This window comes from Talpa europaea (genome assembly GCF_964194135.1).
Source record: "Talpa europaea genome assembly, chromosome: 16".
NCBI lineage: Eukaryota > Metazoa > Chordata > Mammalia > Eulipotyphla > Talpidae > Talpa > Talpa europaea.
Genome location: NC_140084.1, coordinates 43990040 through 44016608, shown reverse-complemented (window position 1 = coordinate 44016608; position 26569 = coordinate 43990040).

The window sequence follows — 26569 nt, the reverse complement described above, 5'->3', positions numbered from 1 at the left end:
TTAAAAAAGGCAAAACAAAACTCAGATTCTGTAGCAAGAAAAAAGTATTTTTCAAGAATAAAGGAATTTCAATCAGAGCAACTATCAAAATTCATCATCAGCAGATGTGCACTTAAGAAATGTCAAATTAAGGGCCTCCCCGGTGGCACAGCGGTTGAGCACTAGGCTGTGAAGCTGCCCGCAGCTTCTGCAGCACTGGTTCGATCCCCGGCCTCTGGCGAGGGTCCCACGTGGCGCGCAGACCTCTCCTGCAGTGCCCACTGCTCCCCTCAGCAGTGTACTTCTTCAGTCTGCCTGTTCTGTTCCCCACTCTGGCTCTGGTGAATCCTCTCACCCTCCCGCACTTCTGACTGTACCCAGTGCATATATAAATAAATAAATAAATAAATCTTTTAAAAAAAATATCAAATTAAGTTCTTCAAAGCAGAAGGGAACTGATACCAAATAGCAATATATATCATGGGGAAGGAATGAAGAGCATGAGAAAAGGTAAAAAAACAGAAAAGATGAGGTTTTGTCTACATTTATTTAAAATACATAAGACTTTATATTTCCAAGTGAAGTGCCAATGTGACTTTCCATTAATTATTTATTAACTGCAAAGAAAAATATTTATCAGTACACTGGAAAGAGCTGGTGGTCAATATATGGAGATCAAGCCTCAATGCCACCTGATACTTGACAATATTAAGTACATAATATTATCTATGAGGGAGTTTTGTCAAAATGTTTAATCTGAAACTTAGGCCTGTACACATAACCTCCAATTCACAAAAGAAAAAGACAGTAAGCCCCAAAATATAGAATTTACTGTACTATATATTACTTCTGAGTCTTCAGTCTGAGTCACAGAAATGGTGGAGGATAAAATTTTTGATCAAATGATACCAAATAACTCATATCATTTAAAATGCATGAGCTTATTTTGTTCTTTTTTTTAAGCCATCATTTTGAAAAGACATTTTTTAAGCAACAGGAGAAATTTGTACACAGACTAAATATAGGAAATTATAGGGTTACTATTACTCTTCTTTAGTAACAGTGCTTCAGTGGTCACGTAGAAGATTCTCTTTCATTCTAGACATTGTTGATTTTTAAAAAATCATAGTAAACTGGTATATGGAATATATATTTATATGCAGTAAGTATATTTGTGCATCTGTATGTATATATTTTTCATGAGTGATAGATCAGATATACTGAATTTAGTTGCAGAGCAAACCAAACTTCACTGTACCATTGTTTAATCTTTTATGTAAATTTGAAATCTTGGCAAACTTGTCCAAGTCCATATCTGTCTTTGGCTACCTTTGTTAGCCAAAACAAAGGTATTAATTTTTAATTTCTTGGTGTTAAATTCTAATTTTAACTGTAGGGAATGTGGTTTGCAAGTTATCTGTATTACAGAGCTTATTGTGAGAAAATTTCTTCAAATCACATAACAGCTATACTCTCAACATGCAATAAAGACATGGAGTTTTCTTCCATTTTGTTTTGTTTTTGTTTTTGTTTTTTTCTGAAAATACTTAGGCACATGGGGGCAGGGAGCTCAGTCTTTCTTGGCATCTGCCTTCCTCATGGCAGCCAGGAGGTTGCTCAATTCCTCTCTCTTCTTCTTGGAGCCGATGTATGTCCCCAGCCTCTTCATGATAAATTTTAGGGCACACTGGTCCTTGGAGACCTTGAGCATCTTCATAAAAAATGGTAATATTTATTAAGCAAATACTAATGCCACATGTCCTTCCTAGGACTTATATTTTGCGTTAATTTATTTAATCTTTACCATAGCACCACTAGGTAATGCAGTGCTAATGGTAAAGGATGTGCCATAGCTAAAGGCGTTTTGACTCTCATTACATTAAGAGTTCCCCAGCATCAATGAAATCGTTGATGATGAGTAAGCTGATAGCAATGGTTAAAGGCCTTCCCACTCCTTACACTGGTACAGTTTCACACCAGTATGAATTCTCTGATGTTGAGTAAGTCGATCACTATGATTAAAGACCTCATCACATTCTTTACATTTATAGGGTTTTTCACCAGTATGAATTCTCTTATGTTGAGAAAGACCTGAGATAGAACGAAAGGCCTTCTTACATTCTTTACATATATATGGTTTCAAACCAGTATGAATTGTCTGATGATAAATTAGTTGAGAATTAAGTCTAAAGGTTTTTCCACATTCCTTGCATTCGTAGGGTTTCTCCCCAGCATGAATTGACTGATGTGTTTTAAGATCTCCAATACGACTGAAGGCTTTGCCACATTGTGTACATTCATGTGGTTTCAAATCAGTATGAATTATTTGATGTTGAATAAGGTATGAATGAAGCTTGAAAGTCTTCCCACATTCTTTGCATTTGTGTGGCTTCTCACCAGTGTGAATTCGCTGATGTTGTGTTAGTTGAGAGCCTCTACAGAAGGCCTTCCCACATTCCTTACAATCATAGAGTTTCTCACTACTGTGAATTCTCTTATGTTTAAGAAGGCTTGAGCCCCTGCTGAAGGCCTTTCCACATTCTTCACATTCATGAGGCTTCTCACCAGTATGACTTCTCTGATGTTCAATAAGTAAATAGCCACGAACAAAGGCCTTTCCACATTGCTTACATTTATATGGCTTCTCACCAGAATGAATTTTCTTATGTTGATAAAGACTTGAGCGATGACCAAAGGCCTTCCCACATTCTTTACATAGATAAGGTTTCACACCATGATGAATTTTCTGGTGTGAACAAATATGTCAGTACAATCTAAAAGTTTCCCCACAATCCTGACATTCATAGGGTTTCAAACCAATATGAATTTTCTGATGTTCAGTGAGGTGAGAATGACGTCTAAAAGCCTTTCCACACTGCTTACATTCATAGGGTTTCACGCTAGTATGAATTATCTGATGTTGGATAAGTTGTGAATAAAACCATTACATTCATAGGGTTTCAAATTAGTGTGAAGTTTTTCATGTCTAATAAAATGTTGAACTATAAAGGCTTTTCCACATTTCTTACATTCATAAGGTCTCACACCATCATGGTTCCTCAGATGTTCAGTAAGTTGTGAATATTTTCTGAAGTCCTTCTTACATTCCCTTCATTCATATGATTTCTCTCTCTTGTGAGTTCTCTGAGGTAGAGAGGATAATATATGTTTCCTAAGTAGCATTTGACTAAAACATCGCACTGTGGGTCTCTCTTGTTTCCAAGATTCACTTTTGCACAGTGAGTCATTTCTGAAAAGAAACCCCATAAGGTTGAAAGTTTTATTTGTACTCATAGTCTTCCGATGGCATGAATGTACTTCATATCTGCTTCTTCCTGAAGATAACTTATTGGTCTCCGTAGTGAAATCAAAGTCTGGAAGAAAATGAGAACACAAGCAAACCCTATTTTCCTGTACTGGGAGTGATGGGGGAACTCCTGTAATAAAAACAGTGATAAATAGAAAAGCATATCCATTAGAACTTAAAGTTTCATAAATATCAAATACTGTCATGAAATTTTATTTTTTAAAAATTTATTCATTTATGCATACAAGAGCTGGGATGTAGGCCAGAGGCGTGGGGGTGGGTGGTGGTAAGAACATTCACCAGAGACAGAGTGGGGAACAGAATAAGCAAACTGAAGAAATACACTGCTGAGGGGAGCAGCAGGTGAGACAGGAGAGGTCTGCTGTGCCATGTGGGTAGCTCCCTGGCCAGGGATCAAGCTCCTGCTTCAGTAGCTGTGGATTGCTTTATATGCTGATGCTTAACCCCTTGTGCCACCACAGAGGCCCTCATGAAATTTTAAAAAGGCAAGAAGGGGGCCTCCCCAGTGGCGCAGCAGTTGAGCGTTGGGTTGCGAAGCTGCCCTCAGCCTCTGCAGTGCCGGTTGGATCCCCGGCCGTCCCCAGCCGCCAGGCGAGGGTCCCACATGGTGCGCAGACCTCTCCTGCAGAGCCTGCTGCTCCCCTCAGCAGTGTACTTTGGTCCTTCTGCCTGCTCTGCTCCCCGCTCTGGCTCTGGTGAATTCTCTCACCCTCCTGCACTTCTGACTGTACCCAGTGCTTGTATGAATAAATAAATTTTAAAAAGGCAAGAAGGGTTCAGAATATTATGAAAGTTCATGAGAATATAAAGTTTATGAGTAGGCAGAGAAAAACTCCTTAGTTCTCACATGTAGGTGTGGATCAGAATTACTAAGGGATCTTTTTACACTGCCTTTTAGATCTCCACTGAGCCTGAGTAAATCAGAATCTACATCATTTCAGAGAGACATCCTTACCCAGTGAGACCAAATTAGTATAATTCTCCAACATCACATCTCTGTATAAATCCCTCTGATCTGAGTTTAGGCATCCCCATTCCTCTGGAGAGAAGTCTATGGCAACATCACTGAATGTCAGTGGCACCTGAAATTACAAACCCATTTAGTATTTGTAAATGCAAAGAAAAAAATTCTCAAGTTCAAAATGGAATTACAATAAAAGGACAACACATAAAAACAAGTTGGCTGAGGGGCCTCCCCGATGGCGCAGTGGTTGAGCGCTGGGTTGTGAAGCTGCCCACAGCTTCTGCAGCACTGGTTCATTGCCCGGCAGACCTCTCCTGCTGCCCGCTGCTCCCCTCAGCAGTGTACTTTGTCAGTCTGCCTGTTCTGCTCTCTGCTCTGGCTCTGGTAAATTCTTTCACTCTCCCGCACTTCTGACTATACCCAGTGATTGTATAAATAAATAAAAAATAAAATCTTTTTTTTAAAAAAAAAAAACAAGTTGGCTGAAATGACAAGATTATGACACAGACAAGGATAAATGAGCATATCTGAAGTACAGTGCCAAAGAATCTTGGGAATCCTATTGGAGCACACAAAATTTCCTTAAAAATAGGGAAAGGAAAATATCCAAATGTATTAAAATGAATAATCACTTTCCAAATTAAATAAAATAGTATATATAAGCACTAGCTACTTTGTACCTATTAGTACAAGCAATTTCTTACACATCTCTTCAAAGAATATGTAAAAGAATTGGTCACCCCTCCCCCAGAATTCTTCCACTTCAAATGGAATAATAGGGCTTGGATTCACCCTCCTGCATGAAATAACCAAATAACAACAACAACAAAAATCTATGAAACAAATTTTCAAGACAGCAAATATCAGGCAGTGAAAAACTGTGATCCCTAAGAGACAAGTAACGAAGGAAGTGAGCCCTGTGACAGCCCAGCTTATATCAGGGGAGAGCACCACCGCCCTATATTAGAAGAGCTAACATAAAAAGATTAATTATTTTGTTTTTTTAAAAGATTTATTTATTCATGCATACAAGAACCGGGTTACAGGCCAGATGTGCGGGAGGATGAGAGGAGTCACCAGAGACAGAGTGGGGAGAGAACAGGCAGACTGACTGAAATACACTGCTGAGGGGAGAAGCGGCCAAGACAGGAGAGGTCTGCCGCTCCATGTGGGTATCTCACCGGCCATACCTCACGAGCCGGGATGGAACCTGCACTGCAGAGGCTGCAGACAGCTCCACAGTGCTGCGCTCAACCACCTGCGCCACCAGGGAGGCCCCCATATATAGTCTTTCATGGTTTTTCTTTCTACAATTTTTCACTGAACTGTCCTGAATTAGAACCACTATAGAGGATGACCCAGAACAACATTCACTTAAGATCAGCAATTTCTCTCCCACTACAAAATAGACCTGTGTACCTTACTCATTTCTCAGTAATTCCTTCACCATATTCCTGATCTCTCTCTAGGCAGGTATCAACCCCATTTCTATGCAAAACAAAGTTTTTAAAAGCCTTGATCTCATCTCTTATTGAAACTGAGACCACAATTCCCCTTATCTGCTGCAGAGGCTGTTTTCCTCCATCATCCAAATCATGGAACCATGAACCTGACAAGGGAAATTCCTTCAAGGTGCTTCAGTCTTTCACTGTCCCAGCGCTGCTTTTAAGACTCAACACAGAGGGCCTCCCTGGTGGTGCAAGGGGTTAAGATGCAACCTATGAAGCTATCCACAGCCAATGCAGCATGAGTTCAACCCCGGCCAGGGAGCTACCCACATGGTGCAGCAGACCTCTCCTGACTCACCTGCTGCTCCCCTCAGCAGTGTATTTCGGTTGGTCTGCCTGTTCTGTTCCCCACTCTGTTTCTGGTGAATCCTCTCACCCCCACCTCTGGCCTGTACCCCAGTTCTTGCATGCATAAATAAATAAATCTTTTTTTTTTTTTAAAAAAAAGACTGAACACAGAGATAGACGATGAATTAATTATTTGATAAGTGAAAATCAGCTTGAGAAAAAGAAGCAAATGAGGACACCATTCTCTGTTCTAGGAGAAATAGTTAAATAGGCTTAGAAATACAGCTTTCCTATATATGAGGTTTCAGGATAAAAAGTGAAATATGACATGAATTAATAACTGTATTTCAGGAAGGAGAATGATGCATTCACTTACCTGGGCCATGGTTTTAGAATTGCCAAGCCTCCTCAGGTTTCCTCTCCTAGAGAAGTTCAGTTGAGAGAAGCCAGAGCTGGGGAGGAAAAAGAGACCTTGAGACTTGGTGTATCCAAAAATTATTTAAGGTAAGTGAAGTTTTCTGTTTTCTCCCTTATTCCTGCTAGCCGCTGTTCTTGCCAACTCTCCCAAACCTATCAACAGGTCAGGAGATGTGAAAAAATCCAAGCCCTTCCCCATATGTAGGAAAAAAGTCATACAAACAGGGATACAGAGGCACTCTTGCACCAAAGTTGGATCCAGACACCCACACTGTCATATTTCTCATTCTGCTCATGTCAACTGTACCCCAACCTGGATCAGTCATACTGAGTAGATCCTCCCCCATACAGGTCTATGATCAGGTTCAAGACCAGGCCATAAACACAAACTGCACAACCTCATGGCCTTGGGATGAACCTGGGCTCTACCAGACAAAATGCAGAAAACAGGGCCTCTGCTGGTGGCGCAGCGGTTGAGCGCTGGGCTGCGAAGCTGCCCGCAGCCTCTGTAGCACCAGTTTGATCCCTGGCCACCGGCAAGGGTCCCACATGGCATGCAGACCTCTCCTGCCACACCTGCTGCTCCTCTCAGCAGTGTATTTCGTCACTCTGCCTGCTCTGTTCCCTGCTCTGGCTCTGGTGAATTCTCTCACCCTCCCGCGCTTCTGACTGTACCCAGTGCTTATATAAATAAATAAATAAATCTTTTAAAAAAAAATAATGCCCAAAAGAGTTGAACCTTTACAAAGCACGAAAGCTGCCTGCCTATGGGAAGCCTTTCCCTGAAGGCAGACTGTATGTCTGCCTAGATTTTCTTTCTCTGGGTTCATCAACCTAGATTTCCCTCTCAGGAGCCACTTTACTTTCTGGTAAGAATCACTGTCTGTGTCCCCCTGCTTCTAACCCACTGAGTACCTACTAGGGGGAGGATGCTCACTGAAGCTCTACAACACATAGAATTTTTGTGGCTTTCTATGTGATAGGTGCCCTATCTACATTAACGTGTTAAAATGTAAAGAGTAGAAAATATATCAGATAGTAATTAGAAGAATGCTGGTATCAGTCATCTTGTAAGATAAAATAGACTTGAATAGGGCCTCCCCGGTGGCGCAGCAGTTGAGCGCTGGGTTGCGAAGCTGCCTGCAGCCTCTGCGGCGCCAGTTCGATCCCCGGCTGCTCCCCGGCCACCGGAGGAGGGTCCCGCATGGCGCGCAGACCTCTCCTGCCACCCGCTGCTCCCCTCAGCAGTGTGCTTTGGTCCTTCTGCCTGCTCTGCTCCCCGCTCTGGCTCTGGTGAATTCTCTCACCCTCCCGTACTTCTGACTTTACCCAGTGCTTGTATAAATAAATAAAATAAAATAAAATAAATCTTTAAAAAAATAATAAAAAAATAGACTTGAATATAAGAAGTATAATAAAGGGAACTATATCCTATATCCCATAAGAATTTAAAGGTAGTCCTCCATTTATGTACCTAATAACCTAGCTTCAAATCATACAAAGCAAAAGTCAACAGAACTAAAATATAGCCAAATTTATAATTAAAGTCAAAGTCAAATAATTTAATACCGTCCATTAATGCTAACTGATAACAAGGAGTAAGAAAAAATCATCAAGGCCATGGAAGTTTGAACAGGATTAACCAAATTGGCCCAGTTGAACATTATGTTCCTCAACTATAGACTATTCAAATACTCATAGTCCATTTATCAGAATAATATTCTGGCCATAAAACAAGTATCTGTAAATTTCAAAGACTCAGTGTCAAAGGATGTATATTTTCTGAAGCCTTAGAATTAAACGGGAACTAAAAAAGTAGGCATTAATCAGATGGTTCCAAATATAAAATGTTCGCTTTAAATAAGCACATGTCAGGGCCTCCCCGGTGGCGCAGCGGTTGAGCGCTGGGTTGTGAAGCTGCCTGCAGCCTCTGCGGCGCCGGTTCGATCCCTGGCTGCTCCCCAGCCACTGGAGGAGGGTCTCAAATGGTGTGCAGACCTCTCCTGACACCTGCTGCTCCCCTCAGCAGTGAACTTCGGTCCTTCTGCCTGCTCTGCTCCCGGCTCTGGCTCTGGTGAATTCTCTCACCCTCCCGCACTTCTGACCGTACCCAGTGCATGTATAAACAAAACAAACAAGCAAACAAATAAATAAATAAATATTTAAAAAAATAAATAAGTACATGTCAAAGAATGAATGATAATAGAAATTAGAAAATATATTGAACCAATTGGTAAAGTATGATAAAAGAAAACTTGTGAGATACAGCCAAATGATTTTTAGCTTTACATCTATGTTTTATAAAAGTAGAAAGATTGAACATCAATGATCTACCTATGGCAGCCAGACAAGGAAAAGCAAATTAAGCCCATAAAATGTAAAACACACTAAAAGAAACCAATGCCATAAACAACCCCCCCCATATATAAAAGAAAATTCAATAAAGCTAAGAGCTATTTCATTGACAATATAAGCCTGATAAACCTCTAGGTACAAAGGTCAAGAGAAAAATTAGGAATATAAAAAGATATCATTACATATATTACAGGCTTTAAGTTGATAATACAATTGACAATGAACTTGGAAATATAAAAATTGTAAATCCCTTAAAAACATAATCTAACTAAATTGATATAAAAATGAAAAATGTGAATATTGATATATTTATTAAAGAAATTATATTTATATTAAGAGCCTTCCCATAAAATGTCAAGTTTCAGTGGCAGTCTCCCATATACCTAAGGAATTAAAAATACCAACTAAACTCAATCTCTAGAAAATAAATGACGCAGGCCCAGAATATCTGTAATATTAAAAACTGACAAGAAAAGAAAATGACCATCTATCTTTCTCATGAACACAAATGCATATTAAACAAAATATTGGCAAAGAGAAACCAGAATAGTCAAGGCAATTTTAAAGAACAAAGTTGTTGAACTTGTATCACCAGATATCAAGACATGATATGAAGGTACAATAATTTAAACAACAATTCTGAACAAGAATTTATAAATGCATCAATAGAACAGAGACCAGAAATATACCTGCATACATAGTCACATGATTTACAATTAAAGTCTGACTGCAGCTTTTTATAGCAGAAAGGAAAGTTTTAACAACAAATATGCCTTTTCTTTTCCAGGATCCTATGCAAGACCCCACAGTGCATTAAACTGTTATTTCTCCTTAGCCTTGTCCAATATTCTCAGTCTTGCTTACAGTATTAGTTTCCATTTGCTGCCATAACAAGTTACCACAATTTTGCCTCAAAACAACACACATTTATAATCTCAGTTTCCATGGACCCAGAATCTAGACACCGTTTAGGTGGGTGCTCTCCTTAGGCTGGTATCAATAGCTGCAAATCACTTGTCAGTTGGGCTGTGATCTCATTGGAGGCTCAGCTAGGGAAGAATCCATTTCCAATTTCATTCAGCCTGCTGGCAGACTTTCTTGTGGCCATATAACTGAGGGCATCAGCATTTTGCTGGCTGCCAACTGGAGGACCCCCTCAGTCCCCAAGGCCACCTGCAGTTTATTGCAGTGTGGGCTTCTCCAATATTGCCACTTACTTCATCACCCCAAGGCGAATCTCAAGCTCTAGTCTGCAGTGATGGAGTTACATGACATAATGTAATCACAGGGGTGGCATTTCATTCCTTTGACTATTTACCCATTATTTTTTTTAAAGATTTATTTATTTATACAAGAGCTGGGGTACAGGCTAGATGTACGGGAGGGTGAGAGGATTCACCAGAGACAGAGTGGGGAACAGAACAGGCAGACTGACGAAATACACTGCTGAGGGGAGCAGCAGGCAAGACAGGAGAGGTCTACTGCACCATGTGGGTATCTCGCCGCCTGGCTGGGATGGAACCCACACTGCAGAGGCTGCAGATAGCTTCACAGTGCGGCGTTCAAAGGCCTGCATCACCAGGGAGCCACTACCCATTATTTTTATAAAGTAACATGATCAAAAGAATGACATCCCCTCATCTTTGTCATTTTTCCTTTGGTTAGCAGCAGGTCACAGGTCCTGTTCACACTCCAAGGGAGATTATACAGTGGACACCAGCAGGCAGAACTCATGGCACTATCCTGAAGTCTGTCTGTCATATCTTACTTTAGGCCTTTTTCACTATGGAATAGTACTAATCATTTATTTTGGACAATGTCACTCCACTTGGTTTGTCTGATGTTGCCATAATTGGAGTGAGATCATGCATTTTTGGCAATACCAAAATGACTGTGTCTTTCTCATCAGAAAATGTTCAAGATGTTAATGTTTTATTACCAGTAATGTTAACCTTGATCACTTGGGTAAAATGCTTTCTGTTGGGTTTCCCCGCTCCAAAGTTTTTACCTTTCCCTTTGTAGTCTATAAGAATCTTGGCTGGTGGGAAATACTTTGACACTATGCAAATCCTTTTTTCTCTTCAAACTTTTACCCACTAATTTTAGCATCTATCAACGGGTTCTGTATGAAACAACTGTTCCTGTGGTGTTTGTCTAAAGACCATTTTTCTACATTCTCCTTTCCTTCTATATTTAATACTGAAATTCTATTGTAAGGAAAAACTCTTCTTCCACAGGAAAAGATTTTTTTTTAAAGATTTATTTAATTATATAAGCACTGGGGTACACCAGAGGCGGGAGGGTGAGTGTGAGAATTCACCAGAGACCGAGCAGGGAGCAGAACAGGCAGATGGACCGAAAGCACTGCTGAGGGGAGCAGTGGGTGAGACAGGAGTGGTCTGCTGTGCCATGTGGGTCTCTCCCTGGCCGGCCGGGAATCAAACCAGCGCTCTAGAGGCTGCAGACAGCTTCACAGCACTGCACTCAATCTGCTGCGCCACCAGGGAGGCCCAGGAAAAGATTTTTTAACAAAACAAAAATGCAATCACTCTAAAAGAAAAAGATTGGTAAGCGAGCTTCATTAAAGTTAAGAAAAATTCTTCACTATAAGATATTATTTAGAAAGTACATAAAAAACTATAGGTTATAGAATATTCTCTCTTTTTCTAGCTCCCTCTGAAAACACACACACACGTGTGTGTTCATATACACAAAATTTATCTAAAATTTCTACAAAATAGAAAAATCACTTTAAAAGGCTAGCAAATGGACAAAAGATCTGAATACACTTCATAAGAATATCTCAAAATGGCAGTGTCATGAAACGATGCTCATATCAGTACTTATCCAGAAAATGCAAACTAAAATCACAGTGAGATACTACTACACATGAATCAGAATGGCTAATATGAAAATGATTGACAATATCAGCTGTTGGCCAGTGAGGGAACTAGACTTATCATACATTGCAGCAAGTATACAAATTAGGTCAACCACTTCCACCTCTAAGCAAATTCCCAGAAAAACAAGAACATACATCCACAACAAGGCTTGTATAAGAATGTTCATAGAAGCTTTATTCATAAAAGTCAAACACTGGGAACAACCATCGTCATGAGAATGAATAAACAAACTGCAGTATGGTCATTCAATGGCATTGCAGTGGGACCTATTGGTTCACAAAACAATAAGGCTGAATCTCAACACTACAATTTTAGACTAAATTCATTTTCTTTCAGAGTCCTCATGATCAGAATAATGGCTCTTCCCATGAACTCCCAAGGCCGGTCAATTGAAATTCTCTGGTGGCACATCACACCTCCTATCTTACTTATTTCTATTCTGTTTTAATTTCATTACTGCAAAACAAGTTATTTGAGGAGAGCAATTATATCTTTTTTTTATTGTATGCCAATGAGTACAAGCATACTGGTATAATTGTAAATATCTGGCATTCACTCAAATTTCAAAACTAAAAATTTATCCTTAGGAAATGATAATAAAAGAATATAAAATGATGTTCATTATAGACTAGCTTAGATTTTAGTAAGGAATGAGAAACATAATAGGTAACAGGAGGCAACAGGTTGAAAAGGTTATGGAGAGAATGGCTTGGGGGCCCTGACAAGGGTGACTCATTTGCATGGGCTTACAATTCACAAATACATCACCAGCAGGCAGGAAGTTTCAACAGCAGGAAAAGAAAGGGTTCCATGTCATAAAAATTAAAGTGTATTTTATGAAAAGTGAGGGAACACTAATCACCTGAACTTCAACTTCGAGATGTGTAACATAAATTCTTCCCTTGCTCAGGATGCTTTTTTTTAGAGACAGGCAGCACTGGGAAAAGAAAAGCCACTCTTGAGCCATGGGGTACCTGGGATAGCACAGTTATTTACAAAACACCCTCCAGGACGACACCTCTCACCCTGTCCACCCCTTACAACCAAATGGGAGTAGGGAGGAGACTGGAACGGAGTTGACTTTCAGTATGAAACAAGCCAGGGTCACTGGTGTCTAGGGTGGAATCTAATTCACAGCAGATTCCTGAGGCCAGAGTTCTGGAAATCCTGTGGTTATAAAACATACCGCTGACTCCTTGGGGCGTCCACGGGGGAACCCTTCAGAAGGGACTGCTACTCCTGAGACCTCCTCAGCTCTTTCCAGAAGTTGGTGCTGCATGGAGCTTCAAACAACCTTAACTCAAGAGAAGTCTGTGTCTCTAGACTGAGATCTAAGACTTCCAATCTAAGACTCAGTCAGGTTTCCATCTTCCTTCTGCCGCGGACCCCAAGCGCTGGGCCGAAAGAAGGAGTGGGGGGGTGTCACAGAGCCCAGAGCCTTGAGTTCCAAGACAACCCACGTGGCTACACAACCCATAAGCCACACCGTTAAATAAGCACAGTCACCCAGTTACATACACATATTGAGACACTAATCACTGACAGACAAGCACGCACACACACACACACACACACACATACTCTCTCTCTCTCTCTCTCTCCTCACAGGTCTGAGTTTTCGAGTCCGACACGGCCTGTCAGCGCCCGCAGCCCCTCTCCTCGCGACCCCCAGTCCCAGTCAGACTCCGATCTGGAACTGTCCGCCGATTTTCACTTTCAGGCTCGCCCTACTCACCGCCCCTGACTGCAGGTGCCCGGGCTTGGGAAGAGAACCTACAGCTCAAGGGGGATGCGAGCCCGATGGCTTCTGGGAAATGTAGTCCAGCCGGAACAGTCAGGGCCGCTGCGAGCCCCTAAATTCTGCAGCCTGTGCTGGGAGTGCGCAGGCGCAGGCGCCTGCGGGCGCGCCCCGGAGCCTGGAGCCCGCTGTGGGGGTCTGCGGTCCCCGGTGGTCCTCCGAGTGTGGACGGTGCGTGAATCTGAGTCCACGATGTCGAAGGCATGCGCGTTGCAGGGCCTCGGGCGGACTCTGGGGTATGGTGCTTGCCACCTCTAGGAGGACAGTGTTCACTGATCAATAATACTCATCACTGCACAGAGGGAAAACTTTTTATTTTGGAAGTCAAAATGAGAATCAACTGGGTAAATCGGCTGGGTGGCAAGGGTGCCAGTCCCTCGCCTCCCCCCAGGTAGGGTTTGATTTCTATAGGGTGTGGAGATAGGGTTTTCTCAGGAAAGGAGGGTACATTGATTGAGATAAGCACAGGCAGAAAGAAAGAGCTAGGTTTTTTTCAGTCGGTGTATGATAATTTTCAGAGAGGGCAATATGCACTCATTTAACTCGTGGTCACAGGTAGAAACAAAAAACTAGGTTTTTTTTCAGTGGGCATATGTTAATTTTCAGAGAGGCAGTATGCACTCATTTAACTTGTGGTCTCTTGTGTGAGAGGGTGTGAGAAAGGCAAGAATTTAGGAGGTAAGAGATTTGATCATAAGCAAAATGCCTTTGGTTGGAAGGCTGGGCTGCAGTGCCGGGGTGCTTCAAGTGGGGAGTGTTGCTGATGGGTGATGTCAGCTCGGTACAGTGCTCTTCACAGCAGGTGTGCCAGCTGACTTAAGCTCTGCCTGCTCTTTGCCCAAGTTTTGTTCGTATTTTGTTTCCTTGCACAACAGGGACTTTTGTCTAACACACACACACACACACACACACACACACACCAGTAGCATCAGCAGCTAAACCTGCTTGCTTGTGTCTATGCAGGTCTCTCTCTTAACAAGCCTGTCCCTTTCAGAGGTAGCTCTGCCTGCCCATTTGTGTCTGTCCAAGTGTCTTCTCCTTTTGTTTACTTTGAATAATAAACCTGCCCTTTTGGTTATTAAAAAAATAAAATATTTTCAATACCTCTACTAACAATGGTACTGGTGTTAAAGGAATTTGAATTGGTAAGATGCTCAATGATATCCTCAGAATTAGTCCTAGGGTTATAAAGCAAGGCTGATTTTCAAATCTCAACGAAAGGCAGTAACATTGCTCAGCCTGCATCTAGAGACACTTTTAAGACAAATATATACAGTGTACTGGTCCTTAGATTTGCATTATTTGAGGGAGGTAAGCATCCCTTGCTCACGAGAAGGCATATATCTTAGACATGTAAGCCTAAGCTAGTTGTAGACCTGTCAGGATTACAGCACGAATCGTTAACTTTCCAGTCTTTTAAACATTATAATAGCTTCTGAGGTTTGATACTGGGAATGAAATGCGGGTATTATTCACTTGTCATGAAATGTGTTAGGAAAGTTTCTTACCATTGTGTTACCTTCCTCAATGATGATAATTGAAGATGCTCTATAGAGGGGCCACTCTGGTGACCTAGGGGTTAAGTCTCAGCACTATCACTGCTATGGCCTGATTTGGATCCCCAGTCAGGGAGCTGACCCACATATGGCACAACAGACCTTTTCTGTCTCACCTGCTCCTACCCTCAGCAATGTATTTCAGTAAACTCGTATTTTGGTAAACCCGCCTGTTTTGCTCCCCACTCTGTCTCTGGTGAATCCTCTAACCCCTCCCCTCACCTCTGGTTTACACCCCAGTTCTTCTACTAAAAATTAAAAAAAGAGAGAACGTTAAAAAAATATGCTCTACAGGGCCTCCCCAATGGCACAGCGGTTGAGCGCTGGGTTGCAAAGCTGCCCACAGCCTCTGCAGCGCCAGCTGCAGATCCCTGGCTGCTCCCCGGCCACCGCAGGAGGGTCCCACATGGCGCGCAGACCTCCCCTGCCGCCCGCTGCTCCCCTCAGCAGTGTACTTCGGTCCTTCTGCCTGCTCTGCTCCCCGCTCTGGCTCTGGTGAATTCTCTCACCCTCCCACGCTTCTGACTGTACCCAGTGCTTGTATAAATAAATAAATAAATAAATAAATAAATCTTAAAAAAAAAAAAGAAGCTGATTTGTTTAAAAAAAAATGCTCTACAGAGCTAACTTCATATGCATCTGCATTCAACAGAGAAAATAATAGAACCTAACAATGTCTTAATACAAGTTCAAAAGCTACAGAATCTTATTATTTTCTTTGTTATAGCAAGAAAACCTGCAGGTGTTGGATGAGGAGTCTTCCCATGGGAGGAGATTATGAAGATCTCCAAGTATGAAATTCTTTGAACTGCAGAGAGTTGTAGAGGTTGAACTCAAATTATTCTGATATGCTCAGCAAGCACCCCAATCAAGGCATGGCCAGCTAGCTCCCACTGTGCAGAGGATCCTGGTAGTCCTGGATAATATTGTTGGTTTTGATTGTATTGTTAGGGGGAAAAGGATGTCCTAAAGCTAATTCCATAAAGGCTTTGTGGACTCCACCCCCACCCCAGGCCAAAGCCAAAGACACTGGGAACTCCAAATCCCATCACCACCAAAGGGAAGGTGGCTGGGACCTGAGGGTGGGGTTCAGCAGCTGGGTTGGTATAAAGCCAGACACGTGGGCTTTGGAGGGGTCCCCCATTTTGACTCTCTGCCAGCTCGCAGCATCCGGCCAGCTTGGAGAGTGCTTTTTGGGTTTCCAGGTCGGCGGATCGGGTAGGACGCATTGAAGACTTTATTTCCCTATTTTCTCCCTGAGTTGTACTTTTTCCTTATTTCCTTTTCTCTTGTAAATAAACCTTGTATTAACCTTTTGTGTGTGCCTGTACTGGAGTATCAATAGGTCCCTTGTAAGCGCACGGGTGAGGACCCACAGCCAGGCAACCCGTTCAATATCGGGGCTGCCCTGTAACAGTATCAGAACCCTAGTTAGGTGTGTGGTGGCAAAACATAATTATTTATTTATTCATATTTCTTCTTTGCTAGACATGCAGACAGGAAGGTAAAAACCACTCTCATGTTCCATTTGGGAGAAGGATTTGCTGTAATTGACAGACTTCTCTGATAGGGGCTTAAATAAAATAGTCCATTTCTTTTTCACATAAAAGAAGCCTAAATATAGACAACTCAATTTTTATTTGATTGAATCAAGTTTTATTGTTTACATAACCATATAATTTTGAGAGTACAAATTTACACCAACATGTACATGCTTCACTCCTATTTTCCTATGTTTCCTATTTTTCCCTGATAGAATTGTTAAATGTTTGCTTGAATTCACTATGATGATACATGAACCTAGAGATTTTTAAATAAATTTTTATTTACAGATTCAATTTCTAAGTAGTTCTAGATCTCTTTGGATCCTTTATTTCTTTTGTGGTGCATCCTCCACAGATTACCCATTTCACAAAAATCTTCAATTTCATTGGCATAAATTGCTAATAGCATGGTTTAATGTCTGAATGATTCATGGTGATGCCAATTTTTCATCCTTTCATTTGTAATTTGAGATTATGCTCTCCTTTGTTGGTCAGGCTCAAATGGGCTTTAACAGTTTTATTGTTTACAAAGAATATCATTTTAATCTTTTCTTAATGGTTTTTGTTTTACTTATTTGATATTTTAAAAATGTTTTTGATTTAAAATCTTGTTCCTTTGTGACCTCTTTTTTTTTCAAGATTTATTTATGCACATAAGACCTAGGGTGTAGCCAGAGGTGGGGGGGCAGTAAGAAGATTCACTAGAAGACAGAAGGGGGAGCAGAACAGATGTAGCTACTGAAATACACTGCTGAGGGAAGCAGTGGGCAAGACCAGAGAAGTTTGCTGTGCCATGTTGGTTTGTTCCCTGGCAGTCTTCAGATTGTGCTGCAGTGGCTGCTGATAGCTTTAAAGTGCTGAGATTTAACCCCTTGGGCAACCAGGGAGGCCCCCTTTTGTTACCTCTTAATCTAGATGATTTGTTTTAGCATTTTTTTAAAGACTTATTCATTTATTTATACAAGAACCGGGGTACAGGCCAGATGCACGGGAGGATGAGAGGATTCACCAGAGACAGAGCAGGGAACAGAACAGGCAGACTGATGAAATACACTGCTGAGGGGAGCAGCAGGTGTGACAGGAGAGGTCTGCCTTGCATGCTTTACCATTTTTAGCCCTTGAAGGTTGACACTGGATCTTTCTTTGCTTCACAGATTTTTAGAAGTTGCTTCATAGGTATACACAATGAGGTTATCTAGTTATCTTTTTTATTGATTTTGAGCTTAATTGCATTGTACCCAGATCTACTGTGTTTCTTTGAAATGCCTGATTATTGGGGTGTTTTTTGGTGTAAGATACACATAATTTTTGGTAAACACTCTGTGTTCTTGATACATAGTCTCTTTGTATATATATATACACATACATATATATTCTATAGTTGCTGGGCATAGAATTTTGTATGTGATCATTAGTTCTAGTTTCTAGTAGTTATGTTAAGTCTTCCAAATACTTGATGCTATTTTTAGTTTGCTTTATTCTTAGGTATGTTAAAATTTCCACTTTATATTTATTTATTTTTCTTTGTAATTCTGTCTTTGCTTTAAATATTTGAAGTTTTTTTTAGCTGCTTACAAATTGGATTTGTGTTGCATTCTTGAAGAAGTAAATTTTTGTAAATCAGTTTCAGGTATCCTTCAATAGCTCAAATGTTGCTTTTTTACCTAAAGCTAACTTTGTCCATTGTTTTTATTATTACTCAGAAATCACTGAAGTAAACTGAAAGTTAGGACAATATTGAAAGGTTCCGCGCGGTAAAGAAAAGGAGAGCCAGGCTAAATTTCTCAAAGGGAGGGAAAGTTTATTGGCCCCGGGTGGACCTCACACACCCAAGGTGGGGGTCAGTGAAGCCGCGCACGTTGTTAGGGGGAAGCAGGGTTTTATAGGGTAAGGAGGGGTCAGGTGGGAAGTTGGGTTCGTATGGCGGGAAAAGTTTGTAGGGCGCAAAAATGTTCGTGGGGCAGGTAGAGATTCTTTGTCTGAGAAGACTTGTAGGGGGAGGGGGGATGCTCATTGTCTGAGTCCTCCAGGCAGGTATCCACATTCCTGCCCCCCAGGTGGGCTTCCTGGTAGGCTTTTGCATTCCGGCCTCCTGCATGGACCTTTCAAATATTATCTTTCATCACCGAGGTTTTAATTTTCTTTTGCCAGGTTCCTGAGGGAATTAGTAGTACAGGATCACTATAATACAACTTTACAGGTGATTTGGAGCTGACTTCAGTCCATAGTAGAGTATCTACTTCTTTACTCTTAATCTTTAGTTGTAGAACTTTTCACTTGCTTTTTATTTTATTTTATTTTATTTTTGGTGGGGAAAGTGATATCTATTAATTAGGGAATCATATTGTTAGGGGGAAAAGGATGTCCGGCTGCTCTATAACAATATGACTAATTAGTTCCTATAATGAAAGAATATTTGTGGTTATTATTCCATTTTCCTTCTAGAGAGAGTTCTTATGTGACATTTGAAATGGCCTCAATTGGACATTATTCAAATATTTGTAGCTCTCTATTTAAGTTCTTGATTTTTAAAAAATACTTTCATAATAAATTTGAAAAATACTTAGTTTCCACCTAGGATAAAAAAGAATAACATAGCTTTCTGTATTTTTTGTTAGATTCGTTTCTTGAGCCCTCGCTTCATACCCTTTTTTCCTCAATCAAGGATTTAATTTTAACTGCTTTGTTGAATTTTAAGAAACTTTCGCAAATTCTTGGCCATAAAAGCATCAATTAGGTGATGTGATTCCTTAATTTGAGCCCAAAGAAAATTTTTTCCATATCACATAGGGTGGACCTTATTCCACCGCATGCATTTCTTACAGTTCTCTGCCAGTGCAAAAGAACTTAAGCTAAGGAAAAGCGGATAATTTTGCCGCTGTTGTTTCACGTCTTTTCATTGGCCCATCTCTTTTATTTTATTTTATTTTATTTTTTTAAATAAATCCAGGTCCATCTAAGACGGCTTGTGGACGCGCAGCTCTGGCCGTCCCTTTTGTGATATCTGTTTTTTTGCACACACACAGCACTCCTTTATAGTTATTTTCCATATTTCCAACTTCTGTTGCGGGTTAATGGAGAGAATGCTTAAAAGAAAACACAAGCCCAGTTCTAGCACCAAAGACCCCGCTTGCTAATTCAAAAGGGAATTTGCAGGCTGGCGGGAAGCTCAGCCCTACAGAGGATTCTGGGATTTGTAGTTCACACACTGCCAGTGACTGGCGCACAGCCGCTGCGGGAAAGCGTTTCCGCCTCCGCTGGGGAAACAGAAGAATATAATCAAGTGTTCTGCGAGTGTGGAACTACTTCGTTACCGGAAGGCAAGAACACGAACGCCGTTCTATTGCTGATGTGAGCTTTAGAGGCCGACCGTCGGTGTGGCACCGCCCCTTCCGCCCCAGGGGGCGGGGCAGTGGCTCTCCCGCTCTGAGGATGCTGGGAAATGTAGTCCAGGGGTCCGCGTTGTCCGAGGTACTTCCGCCATAGGGGGTTGCGATCGCGGCCTGCCTTTCTCTCCAGGAGGTGAGTGCGCCCCGGGACCCCACTACCTTTTAAAAAACTTTTTTGACCTGGTCGTGGGGTCAGCCAGTCCCGGCCCTCGGTGACGGGGAAGAAAAGCCAAGCCAGCTGCAGAGGGCGGGGTCGAGGGGCGGGGGCAGCCGCTTACCTTCCCCTCTGCCGAGCCTCTGGGGGGGTTTATGAATCCGCAGAATTTGAGGGTCTCCCGGGCTCTGCTGCCCCACATGTACCTCCACGCCTTCCACACGCGCTGTCACTTTCTGCCTGTATAATGTTGGATGAGAACTTAGTTTTTCTGTGCCTCAGTTTCCTTTTCTGTAATGGGGGATACTACGAGTTTTTATCTGACACATTTGAGAAATACAGTATAGTATAATAGTATGAGACAAATAAAATGTTTAAAAAAGTTCAGGCGTGTGGCAAGGTATTAGCCGTTAATACATAATACCATTATAACAACGAGAAAAGTATTCCTTTCTCTGGAAGCTCTTCAAAGTGTCACTGGCTCTTTCTGACCCCTGCAGCAAAGAGTTGCAATTAGGGAAAGGAAGATGATGACTATGCTCCTCTGGAGTTGCAGTTGCCCCCAGTATATAGCTCTTGGTTTCTTTTCTTTTCTTTCTTTTTTTTTTTTTTGTAAGATCTATTTATTTATGCATTCAGGAGCTGGGTTGTAGGCCAGAGGTATTGTGGGTGGGGGGTGAGATGATTCACCAGAGACAGAGTGGGGAGCAGAATAGGCAGATCTACTAAAATACACTGCTGAGGGGAGCAGGGGGCAAGACAGGAGAGGTTGGTTGCGCCATTTGGGTAGCTCCCTGGCTGGGGACCGAACTCATACTGTAGTGGCTACAGATAGCTTCATAGTGCTGCATCTTAACCCCTCGTGCCACCAGGGAGGCCCAGCTCTTGGTTCCTTGTGTCTTATTAGACTGCTGTTTCATGGACCTCATCCTGTTTTCCTCACAGTGCACAGAACGAGGCCAGCAGATAGGAGTTCTTCATTGAGTAAGTGTGATTCAGTTGGGATTAGAGAACAAAGTACAAAGACAAAGGCCTTGTCTTTTATTTCACTTTTGGGGAACCATAGAGTCCACCAACTTCATAGATTTCAAAAGATGATGTACAATTGTGTAAAATGTTAGAATTCAAAACAGATTTCCTTAGAAACAAAGTATTTTTGCATGGGGATGATGAAACTAGTTAACATTTAGTGGATACCTCTTAGGATTCGGAGAATTTCCAGTTCTTTACATGTACTAACTCATTTTTCATAGCAATTTTATTATTACTCTTATTTTGAAAATAAAGAAACACAGGCAGTGGGGTAAATGACCTCATGGCACAGTCAGTGAGGGGTCAAGGTGGGATCACACCTCAGCAGCTAGGTTCGGAATCTGGCTTTGCACTCAGTGACTGTATAACCCTAGGCACATTTTTTACTTTTCTGTGCCTCTGTTTCTTTTCAAGTCAGGATAATACCTCCTTCAAAGTTTTTATGAAGATAAAGAGATATGTTTTGTAAAATGCTTGTAGTTGTTTCCAGCACATAGTAAATCCTCTATGTATTAAAGACCCTGGGCCTCCCTGGTGGCACAGGTGGTTGAGCACAGCGCTGTGAAGCTGTCCGCAGCCTCTGCAATGCCAGTTCAATCCCTGCCAGCTGCGGAGCAACCCACATGGCAGGGCAGACCTCTCCTGTCTTGCCCACTGCTCCCCTCAGCAGTGTATTTCAGACAGTTTGCCTGTTTTGTTCTCCTCTCTGTCTCTGGTGAATCCTCTCACCCTCCTGTACATCTGGCCTGTCGATTCTTGTATAACTAAATCTTTAAAAAAATAAAAAGCTTTAAAAAAACATAAAAATAAAGACCAAGGTTGTCCTTTATCAATTATAGATAAGTAGCCAACAAGAAAAATGCAGCAAAATATATTTAAAGGTGTTCTTCCACCCCCACCTTCTACTTTTGATACTTCAATTCTGTCATACACCGGAAAAAAAATGGATAGTTATCTTAATAACTGTTGTTTACGCTTAAAACCAATGTACACAAATTTGCTGTCTTTTGAACCTGGACATTGGGGGATGACTGTGTGGTCTCTGTTGCTTTCAGAAGGTCTTAAATCCACACTAGCCAGGGCCTCCCCGGTGGCACAGCAGTTGAGCTCTGGGTTGCGAAGCTGCCCACAGCCTCCACAGCGTGGGTTCGATCCCCAGCCACTGGGCGAGGGTCCCGCATGGCACACAGACCTTTCCTGCCACCTGCTGCTCCCCTCAGCAGTGTACTTCGGTCCTTCGGCCTGTTCTGTTCCCCGCTCTGGCTCTGGTGAATTCTCTTGCCCTCCCGCGCTTCTGACTGTACCCAGTGCTTGTATAAATAAATAAATAAATAAATCTTTAAAAAAAAAATCCACACTAGCCAGAAGGACAGCCATTAGCCAGTGTGAGTAGTGAGCACTTGAAACATGGCTGGTGTTAGTGCTGCAATAAGACACAGATGGACTTGAAAGACTTACTTTGGGAAAAAATGTGAAACATCGCAATAATTTTTGTATTGATTGCAATTTGAAGTGTAATATTTTGGATATATTGGGTTAAGTAAAATTTGATTGAAATTAAGCTCACGTGCTTTTTTTTAAAGTGACCACTAGGAACATTGAAATTAGACGTGTAGGTTATATTACATTTTGTGGGACAACACTGGTCTAAATGGAAGTCCTCCTGGTAACTCTAGATTTGCTTCCTGGAACATTTATCACTCACTAAGAACCTTTAAACTTCTTATACTTCTAAACACCTCTTAGAATGAAGAGAAATAAGGAGAAATTAGGGCCTATCCTTGCCCATGGCTCCCTGAGTGTCCCTGGGCAGTTCAGTTAACTCCTTGAGACACACAATAGAATAATAGAATAGTGGTTCTCAAACTTTGGTCATATCAGAATCATCTGGAAAATTTAGTGAACAATATGAAGACCCTGGCCTATACTATTTGAATGAATCTGGGCTCGTGTTCTTTAGTTGCTTCTAGTTGATTCTGGTACCATTCTGACCAATTCCTAAGGCAGACTCCCTGCCCTAAATAATATGAGATGGCTGAACAGAAGCCACCCACCACTGGACAGATGGGATTGCATTGGTTTATTAGTCACAGGCTCACAGTCATCACAGGATGGCACCACGCACCTCGAAGGGCCACACAGGAATGGCCTCGGAAATAGATGATCAGGCAGGGGAACCTATGGTAGGTGGGATTTGTAGGCACAAGAGTGTAAAATGGCCACTGGTTTCTGCAGATTGGAAGAAGTCACATGGTTGTTAATTCTAAATAATGGAACATTTTGGGACCTGGGGTGTCAAGGACAGAGAAGGGGAAACGTCACATGACAGACATTTTAACTTACTCTGAAAGTTAAAATGAGATTCTTAAGTGGAGAATGTTTCTGCTAAACCTAGATCTGCATGAGACCCTCACACTGCTTTCTTCTAGGTCAAAAAAGGAAGAGAGCAGTGATTGCTTTTTATTAGGAAAAGGGCAGAAGTTATGTATACTCACTTAGACAGATTAATTTCTCTTTCTGTGAGACCTTGAACTCCTATCTGCTTATTTTTGTCTCTTGAAAAGAGACAAGATCTAGAAAACTGGCTCTGGTGTGAGCACTGGATTCAGGTTTGCTCCTGCCTCTTGATCTCACCAAGCCTCAGCTTCCTCTTCTGTTCAGTGGGAACAGCCATCATAATCACTGTCATTTATTGAGAACTTACTAAAATGCCAGGGACTAGCCAAGGGCATTGCATAAATTAGCTCATGTGTTTCTTTCCATAATCCTCTGACTAACATTCCATTTTTATTCCCTTTTTATGGGTGAGGATAGGCTCACAGGCTTAGGTGATTGGACCAGCGCAGCAATTACTTCGGCACAGGTACGTGGGAACTTTCTAGCAACACATGCTTAGTGCTTGGCAAGTCCCTGGTATGTATTTAGAGCTTATTGAGTGTTAAACATTCTCATTTTTACTGTTTTTTATCATTACTGTGATTACTCTAACTTGTTAAGTGACATACTGATTACCTAATTTATAGTTAAATAAATCTTGCAGAGTCACAGGCTTTTATATATTTTTCATCATCTGCATGATGGAGTCTTTTTTTAGGCCCTACTGTTAACAAAGCAAATTTGTCAAGGTCTTCCAACATTTGGAAGCCAGTTGTCCATATAGTCAAGTTCATAAAGAAAGTAGAATAGTGCTTCCCAGAGGCAAGGGCAGACAATGGGATAAGTTTTAAGTTTCATATATTTTGCACAGAAAAAAAGCCAGTTGTCCATCGAATCTTTAATATTATTGCAAAAGCAACAAATTAATTATGACAAAGAGAAGAGTAAGATATTTCAGAGAACAGGTTTTCTGTTACTATATATCACCTGCTTTGCTGCCACTGCCCAGAAATAAGGTTCCCTGTAAGTGTTTTCCAAGCTTCCTGTCTACTCGTTTAATTCCTGCAACATTCTTGTAAGATAGGCATTGTTAATCCTACTGTGTTACAGATAAAAGAATTGAAACACAAAGATAGTATTAATTTGTGAAAGATTTCACAGCTAATAAGTAGCAGTATCACCTGCGTTCTTTATCTCAATTTCCATGCTCTCTAGAATCAGAATCATAGCCTGGGAACTACAAGGAGAGCTGCGATCAGGACCCCTGTGTGTGTTTAAGAGGTCACTTGCTGCACAGAACTCTCAGCTCAAGGGTAAGTAGTGTAGGAATCCAGCCCACCTCTGCTCGCCTAGTCACCCTGAGGAAGGAACAGCCTTGTTGTTTTGCATAAAGCAGCTTATGGCCTAGCCAGAGCCTTACCAGACTGATGGCTTTTTTTTTTTCCTTCCCTCATTGTGCCTTCCTCAGACTCAGCCCTCTGCAGAAAGAGGAAGACAGCATGACCAAGTTCAAGGTAAGTTGGGCTTGCCTTTCACAATTTTAAATTGTCACTTAGTTTTTCAATCTTCTGGACACATTCTGTTTTTGTTTCTTGGGAAGGACTGAAGAGAGCAGTAGATGTTAGGAACCTCTTCTCTGTCATTTGACCACTACTTTTTATCTTAGTGCAGTTTGACTTTTGTTGTTTAATCACATTTTATAATTTCACAAATAAGAGTAGGAAAAAAGTCAAGAGCAGTGAAAAAAATCTCCCATTTTATTACTGTTTTCCTTACAAAACAACTATTTTCACTTTCTTTTCTAATGTGCATTTTATGCCTTTTCTAATATATAGCCTACCATCTTTATTGATTACATCATATCTGCTAGAGTTAATGTACTCTGTGTGTGTGTGTGTGTGTGTGTGTGTGAAAGAGAGAGAGGGAGGAAGGGAGGGCACTTTTCCTCATTCATGAACATTTGGAAAGTTTAGAATTTTTACTTTTTTTTTAATCAAGAAACCCCAAGATCTTTTATTCTTGACTCTTACATGAAAATTTCCAAATATGTACAAAGATAGAATTTAGTAGGTCCTGTGTATTTATCTTCCAGGTAACAACTATCCTCCAAAACACATTTACTTTACATTTTTGGTTCATCTGTCCCCCTTTTTTGTCAAAGCATTTTAAGGAAAACCTCAGATACCTTGTCTATTCACCCTTAAATATTTCAATATTCATCTCAAATGAAAAGACATAACCATACCTGACAGCTGTGCCACTATTGTTTAGAAATTAAGCAATTCCAAATCCATATTTAACCTCTCCCATTGTCTAAACATGTCTTTTTTACAGGTTTTTTTGTTTTTATTTTTTAGTCAAGATTCAAACAAGGTTGAATTTTGCTGTTTTTAAGTAACATTGTAGTAGTAGTTTTCCTAATATAGCCATTTTCCTCAGAAAGGATTTGGAAAATTGCCATTATTTTTATTAATGTTTTATGGACTCTAAATTAAAAAGTACTTTTGATAAGCTGTACCTCAGGAATTTTGTACACAGAATATTCAAATATGGCATGTTGCAAAACAATTTAACTCATGTTTCACATGAGAAAATAGTGAGAGATATTTTCACATAAAAAAGCTAGCTGCTTTTTTCAGCCATATCTGAGTCATGTCATGTATGTGTTTTTATTTACTAATTTTTTCCATTCTTTTAGTAATTTATTTCATCAAAGTAATAATGTACTATAATGTTAAAAGTACAGTAGTGTAAGAAGACTTGCCAGATACTTTTAAAGATTTATTTATTTATGCCTACAAGAGCTGGGGTACATGTGAGAGGTGTGGGCACTGAGAGGATTCACCAGAGACAGAGTGGGGAACAGAACAGGCAGACTGACTGAAATACACTGCTGAGGGGAGCAGTGGGCAAGACAGGAGAGGTCTGCTGCACCATGTGGGTTGTTCCCTGCCCAGCCGAGGGATCGAACTCATGCT